This window comes from Pinus tabuliformis, chromosome 1_1 (assembly GCF_031772625.1).
Source record: "Pinus tabuliformis cultivar Carrire ecotype Pingquan chromosome 1_1, CPIR1, whole genome shotgun sequence".
Lineage (NCBI taxonomy): Eukaryota > Viridiplantae > Streptophyta > Pinopsida > Pinales > Pinaceae > Pinus > Pinus tabuliformis.
The window spans coordinates 704,021,964-704,033,726 of NC_142297.1; the positions used below are offsets into that span (position 1 = coordinate 704,021,964).

The following is an 11,763-nucleotide window of genomic DNA, read 5'->3' on the forward strand; positions in this document are numbered from 1 at the left end:
TATAGTTTATCCCATGCCCTAGAAATCAAATGATAGGGAACAAATACCTTAAGATTAAGGTTTCTAAATACTAGGGTATTTCTTAAAATATAAACCCATAAATTCAACCCTACTACATCTTATGATGGATCCTTTAAAAGAAAATTATTATACATACCTCATGGACACCTATCTGTACTGATTAGTATTTTGGTGGCCATGATTATTTGCAACTTTACTATACATTTCATTGATCATTTGCCACCTTCATGACCTTATTTTAAGGAGTCTTCCGAGATATTGTCATTCTATAATGGGACTTGCTTCTTCATGTGTTCATGAAGCCCATGCCTCAGTCATAACAAAAATAATCTTATTTTTCCTTTTTTTACATAAATTACATAGAATTGTGATTAGATATGTCATTATGAAGACCAAACCTAGTTACATATTTCAACATTATTCATTTGTTATTCCATCTTATTATTTATATTTGTGCCTTACAGGATTTTTCTAGGGTGACTCCAACAAGTATACAATCTGTTCGTATAGAGGGTCATGTTATGCCATCTACACTTAGACCAGAACCCCATAACATGCCCTTTAGGTCATTTTATGCCATCTACAGCTAGACCAGAACCCCATAACATGCCCTCTACATCAAATGTGGGTCTAGTCAGCATTCTCCCATCAGGACCAGAACAAGTTTCTTTGAGGAGTCTTATAGACTCGCAAACAAGAATGTTAAGGCTCCTACCAGATATTCCTGCAAATTTTCAAATCAGACAAGAAATAATTGAACAAATTCAGTTATGGGAAATGTCAATGTTGGAGAGTGTAGCTCCTGCAAGAGATCAACAGGTAATTTTTTTTTTTTTTTTATAATTTCATTTGTTATGTTTAGGATCATTATTTTAGATATGAAAAATAGTTTCATATTCTGGTTGGGTTCTTAATAGCTCCACAATTTCATTTTAAATGCAGGAAGTAAGTGACATAGTTCCTAATGTATCTATAAGGGAACCTTTCTCAATCCCCAAGACTACAACAATATCATCGGTGACCACAAAAGGAATGCAAGAAGTTACAATCTTGCTCACTTCAGAAGGAAATGTCTTGAAGGATGAAATAGGGCTGAAATTTTATCACTTTATTTTTCGTCGTGTAGAACAATTATTTGGAAATACCATCCAAATGAATTGGAGGAAACAAGACAATGCCAAAAAAGAGGAACTTTTCAGAGATGTAGTAATAGCATTTGGTAATCCTGGATTTGATAAGGAACTTATTTTACGGATTGCAAGTAAATACATGCACTCAAAGAGGTCCGATTTAAGGACAAAGTTGACAAAAAACTTGATGTATCCACGTCCAGCTTGGATCACATACCAAGTGACATGGGATGAACTTATGAAAGATGCCAAGTTTAAGAGGAAAGTCCTCAGAAATCAAAACTATATGCCATCTGCACAAGGAGGCGCTAAGAGATGCCTACAAGATACAAGAAAAGCAACCCAAGCTAGGGTGTCAAAAATTGGATCTCACAAATTAGGCTCTGGTGGATATAATAGTACTCGTGGTGGTATGGTAAGTGATATTTCCATCTATTATATTTTCTATTTTAGGAAAAGTAACCATGGTCACGTTGAGTTAATTGTATCTTATTAGTTATTTTATGTCATAGATATGATTATCTTTGTTAATGTAGGCTCACCAGTTTCAAAAGGAAGCTTTAGAGGAAGACCTAAAATATGTTGTATTACATGGTTCCCAAGGTATTTGCCAACACAGGATAAATTGAGGGGAAAAAATAATTAGTTGTTATGGATCTGAGGTTAGTTGTTTATAATATTATATGAATAATGCAATAAATCAATTGGAGGTTTTAATCTTATTATAAAAAGTTAAAGTGTGTTGTGTATAGGAATCAGGTTAAACATGTGGGAGTGAGCATGGGGAGGAGATACAAGCACATGATGATTTGCTTGTTGCACAAAATCATCCAATAGTCATTCTTGAACCTTGGCAAGAAACCATTGTTGAATTTCAGTGAATGGGAGACAGAAATAATGAGGAGGGTGTTCAATGTGATGAGCATTCCACACCCACAGTTAATGTAGCGCCTCCCAAAAATATGACAAAAAGGATTGATATGTGTTAAATTTTAATAACTTGAACATGCATCGCTCTAGCTTCTAAGGAGCACACTAGGTTGTGAGGGTCCAAAAATAAACTAATTATGTGTGCAACAAAGCAAATTTTGAAGATACTTTGTTTTTTTTATGAGTACTTACATATTATGGGCATCACTAAGACTGTTGCAGGTCCTAACTTGTATTATTTGTTTGATTATGATCAATTTGATATGCTTATATTTGTCTTGTATGTAGATGACCTGGTCCTAAAAGTTAGTTAAAAAAACTCTATCCCATGGTGCAAAAAGAAACTGGCAAGTGAAGTTGACATGAAGGACATACACCTCATGTGTTATTTCTTGGTCTTGGAGGTTTGGCTGAGTTGAGGTGAGGTGGTCCTCGAATAGGGGTAAGTAAGCAATGGAGATTCTAAAGAAGTTTCGGATAATGGAAAATAAACCATAGGCTACTTTTATGATACATATTTTGAAGTTGTCAATAGATTAAGATTCAAATTTGGTTGGTTCATCAGGGTACAAAAAGTATATAGGTTCCCTAACATATCTGGTAGAATTTTGCAGTCAAATTGTTGTGTGCATGAGATCCCTTGTCTCACAAACAAGTGGTGCTCAAACACCAATTTATTGCCTAGCTTGGCTGCTAATATATGGTTGAGCTGAGGTTGCTGCAAATATGATCCATGGTCTGAGGTATGTGAGGTACTTAAAGGGCACACTAGCACAGTGCTTTGAGCTGCTGCATGCTTTAGTGGATTTTGAGCACATAAAAATGTTGATTTATGTACAAATGGATTTACAGTGGTTAAGCTATAAACATTATGGCAATGGAAAGTGCTCTGTTTTAGGGTTTGATCTTCAAATATATAGTTGGCGGACATACATTCATGTTAAGAGATGCAACAGAGGATGCAGTTACCAGGCGTACTGCATAAAAGGTTACTATATCTGGGATCCATTAGGCCCTAACTTATGAGGCAGTAGGATACCCAATTAACTCGAACCTCAGCTTATTGATGATGATTTTCCAATTTCCCATCGCAGTAGTCTAATGGGGCAACCTTTTGGCCCTGTTTTGGATAGCTTTTCTGGTTGATTTTGCTCAAAATCTGTTGAAATATTAGGAAAATTGTAATTTAAAGTTATTGAGTCCCACAATTCATATACCTTGGGAAAACCTTGGGGTTTTCCAACGTGCTGAATCCATATCTGCATCCAAAAATACAATTTAAACAAGAGAACATTGTGATTTCACCATGAACCTTATAGAATAGGATAACTGGAAGAATATAATGATTAGCCTCTTTCCCAATTTGTTTTCATTGGAATCCTGCTATCCAATCTATGTTGAAATTTATTGCAATGGTAGATTCTGATAATATGAATACAACAATTTTGAAAACGCTACTATATTGGGATTATGCTTTACCATGTGAATTCGATATGTGCTATTTCATGATGCAAATGGAATGTTTACCCAGTTTTCACAAAAATCCCTTATCCTACTCCTTCCGTAAGATCTTCCCAATTTGATGGTTGAATTTTTATCTGATATATGAAATAAAAACCTATCATCCTACTCCTTCATGATAGTTGTGAATGATGATAATTAGGCCACTTGAGCATTCTCATTGTCTTAGCTGTCACTAAAATTATACATTTATACTAGGTCTGAAAGAGAAATGCATACGAAGACCAATAAGCTTGGCATCTGTTAAGTAGCCCTGCCCCTTAGGCATCCCCATATAAGCTGTATTATTGGAAGATTGAGATATTCGCACTATCAACTAAAGCAATTGCAAAATGGCTTTTGATCCTTCTCAACATTGGTGAGGTCAGAGGACATTGCAAAATTTAATCTCCAGCCAGAGTGTGTAAATAAAACACCATCGGGTGAGACTTTTGTGAAGCCAACTTTATAGAAGGTATACACTTTCTCCTTACTTGTGATTTGTTATAAATCACAAATCTATGTAGGATTTGGCATTTATTTGAAGCTGGATCAGGATGGGCTTATTTTTCATAGATGACCTTTTACGACGACCACTGATACTTATTTCATTATTTACTTTTTAACCATCATATGTTGACCATTTTCGATGATGCTAAATTGAATGCTCTTTTTCCTGTTACCTAGGGCATATTACCAAAGATCCTAGAACAGTTACTGGCTGCCAGGAAAAGAGCCAAGGTAGACCTAAAGGTGGTGAACTAAGTGCTTCCTATGTTCATGTTACATGCTTGTATTTTTTCCACTTAGCATCTCTGTTTTTAACTTCCTGTAATCTTGTTTAGGAGGCTAAAGATCCTTTTGAAAAGGCTATCTTGGATGGCCGACAATTGGCTTTGAAGGTAATTATAGCTTTGTCAAGTCTATATTAATTATGGCTTGGACATGGAATAAAAGTAAAACTAGTTATGCTGGTGAAACACATAAAATAGTTTTGACTGTGTGCACTTGCAGATCAGTGCGAATTCAATTTATGGGTTTACTGGTGCCACTGTTGGGCAATTGCCCTGTTTGGAGATTTTATTGAGTGTGATGAGCTATGGTAATTTCACAGTTCTTCCATGGAAAAAAAACATTAAATCCATGGACACCTTGATTCTCCCCTTGTTTTTCCTAGTTGTAATGTTATTGGTACTTCTTTTACTTACAAGATAGAGATGCTTGCAGTCCTCTCTTATTCTATATATGCATGTATCAACCATTCACATTGATTATTTTTGGGCATCAATTATATCCATGTAATTCTTTTCTTCCTCCTGGCATAATGTTTTGGATATGAACTGTAATTGACAATCTTGTACAAATAGGATTGAGTTCTTGAATTGCATTAATTAGTCATGTGTACTTGTACAACTAAGATGATATGCTTAGGCCCTCTTATTATATTTTGATTACAAGTCCAGTTTGATCTTTTGACACATTCTCTGTTCCATCAGACAATATCGATTTTACGTTTGTTTTAAAATTTCATATCATTAATCATCTCATTTCTTTTCCACCTATCAGGCCGTCAAATGATAGAGCATACAAAGAGGCTAGTTGAAAAAAGGTTCAAAATAGTTGGTGCTTACCAATACAATGCTGAGGTAGGCTATTATTTAGCAACTAAAGGCATTTGTAACCTTTGAACTGGATCAGTAATGAGAGGAAGTACACTTGTTGTATTGGTGATAGTCCATGTTCTTGAAATCATAATGGGTGATCTGATGCTAACCAATATTTCTACTGTAAAGCTTGATATTATATTTTATATTTGAATCTAGGTTGTATATTGAGATATAGATTCAGTTATGATACATTTTGGTGTACCAAATATAGAAGAGGCCATGACTCTAGGGAGGGAAGCCTCAGATTATATTAGTGGTACATTTAGAAAGGTACAGTGTCAAGAATTTTAAATATCTGTGAAGCCTCTAGAGTTGTTAATGATGTTTTTGTAGGGATGAATGTTTTAATATCACCTTTCTTTTTAAAACTAATCTTCTTTTGACATTCCACTTCCATGAGATCTTTGTAAATATGCACAGGACAAGATGATCAGTTATGCTTTTCTGTGGCTTATCTACATCTGTTTGGTGCATCTTTGGCATCTAATCAGTGCGTTATTTAACATATGCTTTTATGCAGCCTATTAAACTAGAATTTGAAAAAATATACTACCCATACTTGTTGATCAGCAAGAAAAGATATGCTGGGTTGTTGTGGACAAAGCCAGATGCTTATGACAAAATGGATACTAAAGGTGACAAACCTGATCTTTTTGTTTCAAAGACAGGCCTTAGTGTTTGTGAAGGCTCAAAATGCTCTTAGAAAAATAATTTATTTGATGCCTTCTTAATTATTAAATATTCCTGATCTTTTAAATATTCCATATCAACAGGCATTGAAACAGTGCGAAGGGACAATTGCCTGCTGGTGAAGAACTTGGTTACAGAGTGCCTTCACAAAATACTCATTGATCGTGACATACCTGGTGCAGTGTAGTATGTCAAGAACACTATTTATGACTTGTTAATGAACAGAATGGATTTGTCACTTTTGGTGATAACTAAGGTGAGAGAAATGAATCTTTCTGCATGTTTATGACCAAATTTGTTTGACCATTTGTTACTTTTGAAATGGAGAAAATATGATAGGGGGAAGAGGAGATTTACATTGTGAGCAAGTCACTTATTACATATTCCTGGTTTCAAATGTTAGAAGTATACACTATATACCTACTTCGGGACATTTCACATGATTTTACAACTTTTAACTTTACTTAAATTCTAATAAAATCATGAATTTTTCAAATAGCTCTTTAACTTATCTGCATCCATTTAGATTATTATTCTTTTGATATACATGTAATTACATTTGGCTTTGGAAAATGAACCTAATTTACATTGTATGCCATTTTCTTCGTTATATATATATATATGAATTTGAGATCTTCATTTTTACAAATTTGAAAGGCTGTCAAGGAGGTCATGACTGCTTAGGTACAGAAGGTGTGCTTCGAGTAAGCCTGGGCTGCTTTGTATCCAATTTTAAATTTTATATGCCTTACAAGTTGTTTGGATTTTAAACACGTTGGATACCGGATTCTAATTTCTTGTCATGAGCTTTTTAAGTTTGAAGTGGCATCATTTCTTTCACAGAAGGTAAATCCAGATCAGTATCAAGGTCTGAATTTTCATGCAGAACTAACCACCCATTGGTTACAAACCAGATTATTTCTGGGGGCTTTAACATGCAAGTGGCCTTGGCAATTTTCAAATGCATAACCATGGCAACATAACTTACATAAAATCATATCCGCGTATCGATGCCATTTGACTATAAGTGGCACATGCGTCTCGGGAACTTCGTGTGATGTTAAGCACGTTATTTTCCCCAACAGTATTGGACCATAGCGATAGGCCTCTGGAGTCTAAACTGTTTACCTTAACATCACCTCAGATATTTTATTTCGCTATGTTTCTTACAACAGTTGGAACTACGAAGTTGCATGAATGTCGTGACTCGTGGCATCCAGGATGGTGGCCCTTGAAGAGCCTTATGTGGATTGCTCTGATGGTGATCCCCTTTTTTATTCCATCTGCTTTTATTCAATGTTGTGGTGAGTTTACTTAAAATGATTCTCAGCAATCTATTTCAATACCAAATCTGGTTCAAATTACCAATTTTTACTCTATTTCTACTTAAATTAGACAGGTTTCATGACTTTGTGGCAAATTTCAATTAGACATCAAAATTGTCCAAACATGGACTTCATAAAATGACATATCATAAACTAACGTCTTTGTAACTATTGATGCAGGTGAAGTTGCTAGATTTGGTGTTGGGTATGCTTCTCTTCTTTCACGTTTTTTGGATACAATGTGCCTTTTAAGTACACAAACAATCTGCTTGGATAAATTAACTTCTGGAGAATCAATTTTCCATTTGTTGATTTGTAGGAAACAGTTAATGACAAATCCAGGGGTGGGGGTTGGTGATATTTTCACGTAATGTCTCACTAGTTCAGTGATATCTAACAGATCCCCCGTACAACAATCACCTATGTCATCAAAATGTCTCCCTACATTCTATACTTGGAAGGGATTCAATCAATATTTACTGCTAGCAATGGGAGTAACAAGTGTCAAGGGAGGCTCTTATACAATTGAAGAGAATCAAAATATGACAATATATAATATATCTACATTTTTAATCTCATGCTGAGAAAAATTGATTACTGTTTAGCTGCGGCAGAAACAAATGTTTGCAGGTCATATCCTTTATCAAGGCTATCAGCATATTCTTAAGGGCATTGTTTTTTGCCTGTGCTACCAATCTCTTTGTTTAGTCAGGGTCTGACAAAGACTAGAGATGACTATGCAGTCAAGGCAGCACACGTGGAACTAGCTGAGAGCATGCGGAAGGTAAATACTGGAAATAACTTCTTAGAACAAGTATAATGAATGGTACAATGCCTTCTGGTTCCATTTCAATCCTATCTCTCTATTTTTATTACTATAGTGCATGTAAAGACTCTTATAATATTTTGCTTTTTATTGACAATGAGTCCATTGTTGGATTTTTTAAATTGATGTCGTGTTTTAAAGCCAAGTTGCCCCTGGTTTACAGAGGGATGCTGCAACTGCTCCAACTGTGGGTGATCGTGTTCCATATGTCATCATAAAGGCTACAAAAGGTGCTAAGGTAATAATTAACCCCTTCTGTGCTCAACGTAAGTCTCGATATTGCACTAAAAAAATGGTTATTTTAATTATTTTGTTATGTTTTATTTGGAGGCATAATTTATAGAGGGATTATGGATATAATGGCTAATGTGTTTACTTGGGCTCAAGCATATGAGAAATCAGAGGATCCAATTTACGTACTAGAGAATAACATCCCTATTGATCCACAATATTATTTGGAGAATCAACTGAGCAAGGTGAAAGACCAAAGCATCATCACTTGCAGTTTATGCTCTTTTTGAAAATTTCACCAGTGTTTCAAATATATCTTGATAGACAGTAGTTCTTTCCAGCTAAGTGTTTTTGATTAGTGCCTGTTTTTGCTCTGTAGCCGCTATTGAGAATATTTGAGCCCATTTTGAAGAAGGCAAGCAAGGAGCTTCTTCATGGTAGTCACACACGAGCAGTTTCCATATCAACTCCTTCAAATAGTGGAATTATGAAATTTGCCAAGAAACAACTCAGTTGTATTGGTTGTAAAACACCTATTAGGTATTTAGTTAATACAAGTAGAGGGTGTCCTGCATGTGGTTTCCTTGCTTACAATAGTGCACAATTGAGAGTAACTATTATTACAATTTGGCGCTTTAGAAAGTTACTAGGGTTCATCTTTTTGATGTGGAAAAATCTATGAGGTTGCATGATTCCATGCCTGCTCTCCTTGTAAGAAACTGTCTAGCTTTCTTATAATAAGAATGTCTGGTTAGGTTGCTTCATACTGAAATTCATGATGTTACTTGATTTCATGTTGCCATTGCAACAAAGAAGATCAGACACTTTGTTCACATTCCAAAGGAAGAGAAACATAATTGTATCAGAAAACAATTGCAAATGGTAAGCTAAGCTGGTATTCTAATACCATTACTCTTTATTTGGAGAATTTAAAGTAGGCCTTGTGTCTATTGTTCTCACCTAGATTTTCTATCATATGACACTAATATTTGATCAATGTCAGTGAGGGAATTAGAAATGCTCTTTGCTAAACTATGGACACAATGTCAACGGTGCCAAGGCTCTCTGCACCAAGATGTTCTTTGCACAAGGTTTTTGAATGCTATATTTCAAGTATTACATTTTCATAACATGATTTAAATTTACTTTGTGGATGTATTTTGTAACATTTGTGTGATCATGTATTTGTTTTTAATTAATAAGATGTTTTTTTTTTTTTTTAACAATTACTATCTCTTTTATACTTACATTGATGTCCTATCCTTATTGCAGTCGTGATTGCCCAATATTTTATCGTAGGAAGAAAGCTTAGAAAGACCTAACTGAAGCAGAGGTGCAACTAGAGCGCTGGCAGTTTTGAGGATGCTGCCTATGTAGCTTGTAATTTTTTGTATTATTGAATATTTTTGTTTTCCTGAATTTTCTCTGGTGTATGTTTCTCTGATTTAATGGACCAGGGAATTTATTTGGTCCCTGAATCAAGATGAGCATGGTTATTTATTGTAAAGTAATTGTCAAGTTTTTGTTATTTAATGTTAACCAGTTCGATATATCTTTTCTCCTTGAAAATGAGATGGAGAAAAAGTCAAAATGGATACATATTTCCCAAGGCACACCCTATAAATGAAATGTGCACGCATATCCCAAATTTTAGGAGAGCACACACTATAAAACATAGATCTGCAGGATTACATATGTATATCTAGACATGCATATAGTTGAATGGATGGATGGATGGATAGGTAGATAGAGATGGATACATAGATAGATTGGCAGGAGCAAATCCGAGACAATAGTTTGAGCAGATTTATTTGTTTTTAAATAATTTTTGGGAGGAGCAAATCCGAGACAATAGTTTGAGCAGAATAATTTTTTTTTAAATAATTTTTTTTATTGTCTCTAGAGAGACAATAGTTTGAATTATGGACATTTATTTTTTTTTAAATAATTTTTTATATTGTCTCTAGAGAGACAATAGTTTGAATTATGGACATTTATTTTTTTTTAAATAATTTTTTATATTGTCTCTAGAGAGACAATAGTTTGAATTATGGAATTGTCTCTAAAAAGACAAAAATGTAATTGTCTCTAAAGAGACACAAATGAAATTGTCTCTAGAGAGACAAATCAAATTGTCTTTATAGAGACAAATTTTTGAGACATTATATTTTGAGACACCCGCTTAGAGACAATATTTAAGACAATATTTGAGTTTCTTTTTGTCTTAAGTTAAGACAATTGACTCAAATATTACCTTAAATATCGTCTTAAAACCCCCTACATGTAGTAGTGTGAATGATGTATAAGGCATGGCACCGTGACATCTTAAAAGACAAACAATATAAAGTTAATACAATATAAAATAGCGCATTGCATCATCCTGATTTCTTAAATACCAAAACAATTAGAAATTTAGTTAAATGATTTGTCATCCACAACTTTAATCTGAATGATCTAAATGCTCGTCTATGGAGTGTTTCTTATGTCAGTTGAAATTAGGGTTTGGATTGTATTTATTTGTTTTAAGTAGATAATATTAGTTATTATTATAATTTTTTGTGATTAGCTCAGCGCGCTGTGGAATACTCGGTTCAGTGGCCGAGGAATGACGTTGGCATATACAAGCGTTGCAACAGAGGTGTATGAGGTATTTGCATTATCTTGTTCAACTCTCCAAAATTGTTAACCAACAATGATGTGAGAGCAGTAAGGTTTAATCAGAAATATAGAGATCCGTAGGGTGCCATGGCTTCTTCTATGACACCGGCCACCTTGTTTTGACAATGTCTTCCATAGAAAGACAAGGATCGAATCTCACAATAACAACGGTTGAGGGTGAATTGATTCCGGGTCTCCCCAATGACATTGCTATCCGCTTCCTCACAAAGCTCAGCACAAACACCCGGGCCATTGCCTCTGCCGTCTCCAGCGTATGGAGATCGGTCCTGGACATCTTGGACACCGCGGCGCCTTCACGTCAGAGGCTCGAGTCGCGTTGGGGGCCTTTGGTGACAACTACCTCTTCGTCTCTTTCCTCCAGCAAAAGGACAACCGCATTATCCTCGAGCGCTACGCAGTTGAATTGGTGCAGATGAAGAGGAAAACCATATAACACCCCCTCTTGTTACCCCATGTGATGGAGGGCTTGTGGGAGCTAGCCATGGACATGGTCTCCACGGGTTTATTAGTAGAGCAGCTCGATGGCTACTCTAAGTTGATCCACTTGTTAGAAAAATTTTAGGGGTAGAGGAGAGGAGTCTTACTCATAATTCAGTTGCACTAAGGTAAGTTTTATGAGAATTCTTGTGAGGATTAGTAGAGCAGGTCGATGGCTACTTTAAGTTGATGAACTTGTTAGAAAAATTTTAGGGGTAGAGGAGAGGAGTCTTACTCATAATTCAGTTGCACTAAGGTAAGTTTTATGAGAATGCTTGTGAGGAGGT

The 11,763-nt window shown here is 35.2% G+C and overlaps 1 pseudogene; it reads left to right on the top strand.

Moving 5' to 3' along the window:
• The first annotated feature begins 720 nt into the window (after positions 1–720).
• On the top strand, positions 721–9,680 carry LOC149215459 (DNA polymerase delta catalytic subunit-like; annotated as a pseudogene).
• The last annotated feature ends 2,083 nt before the right edge of the window (positions 9,681–11,763 follow it).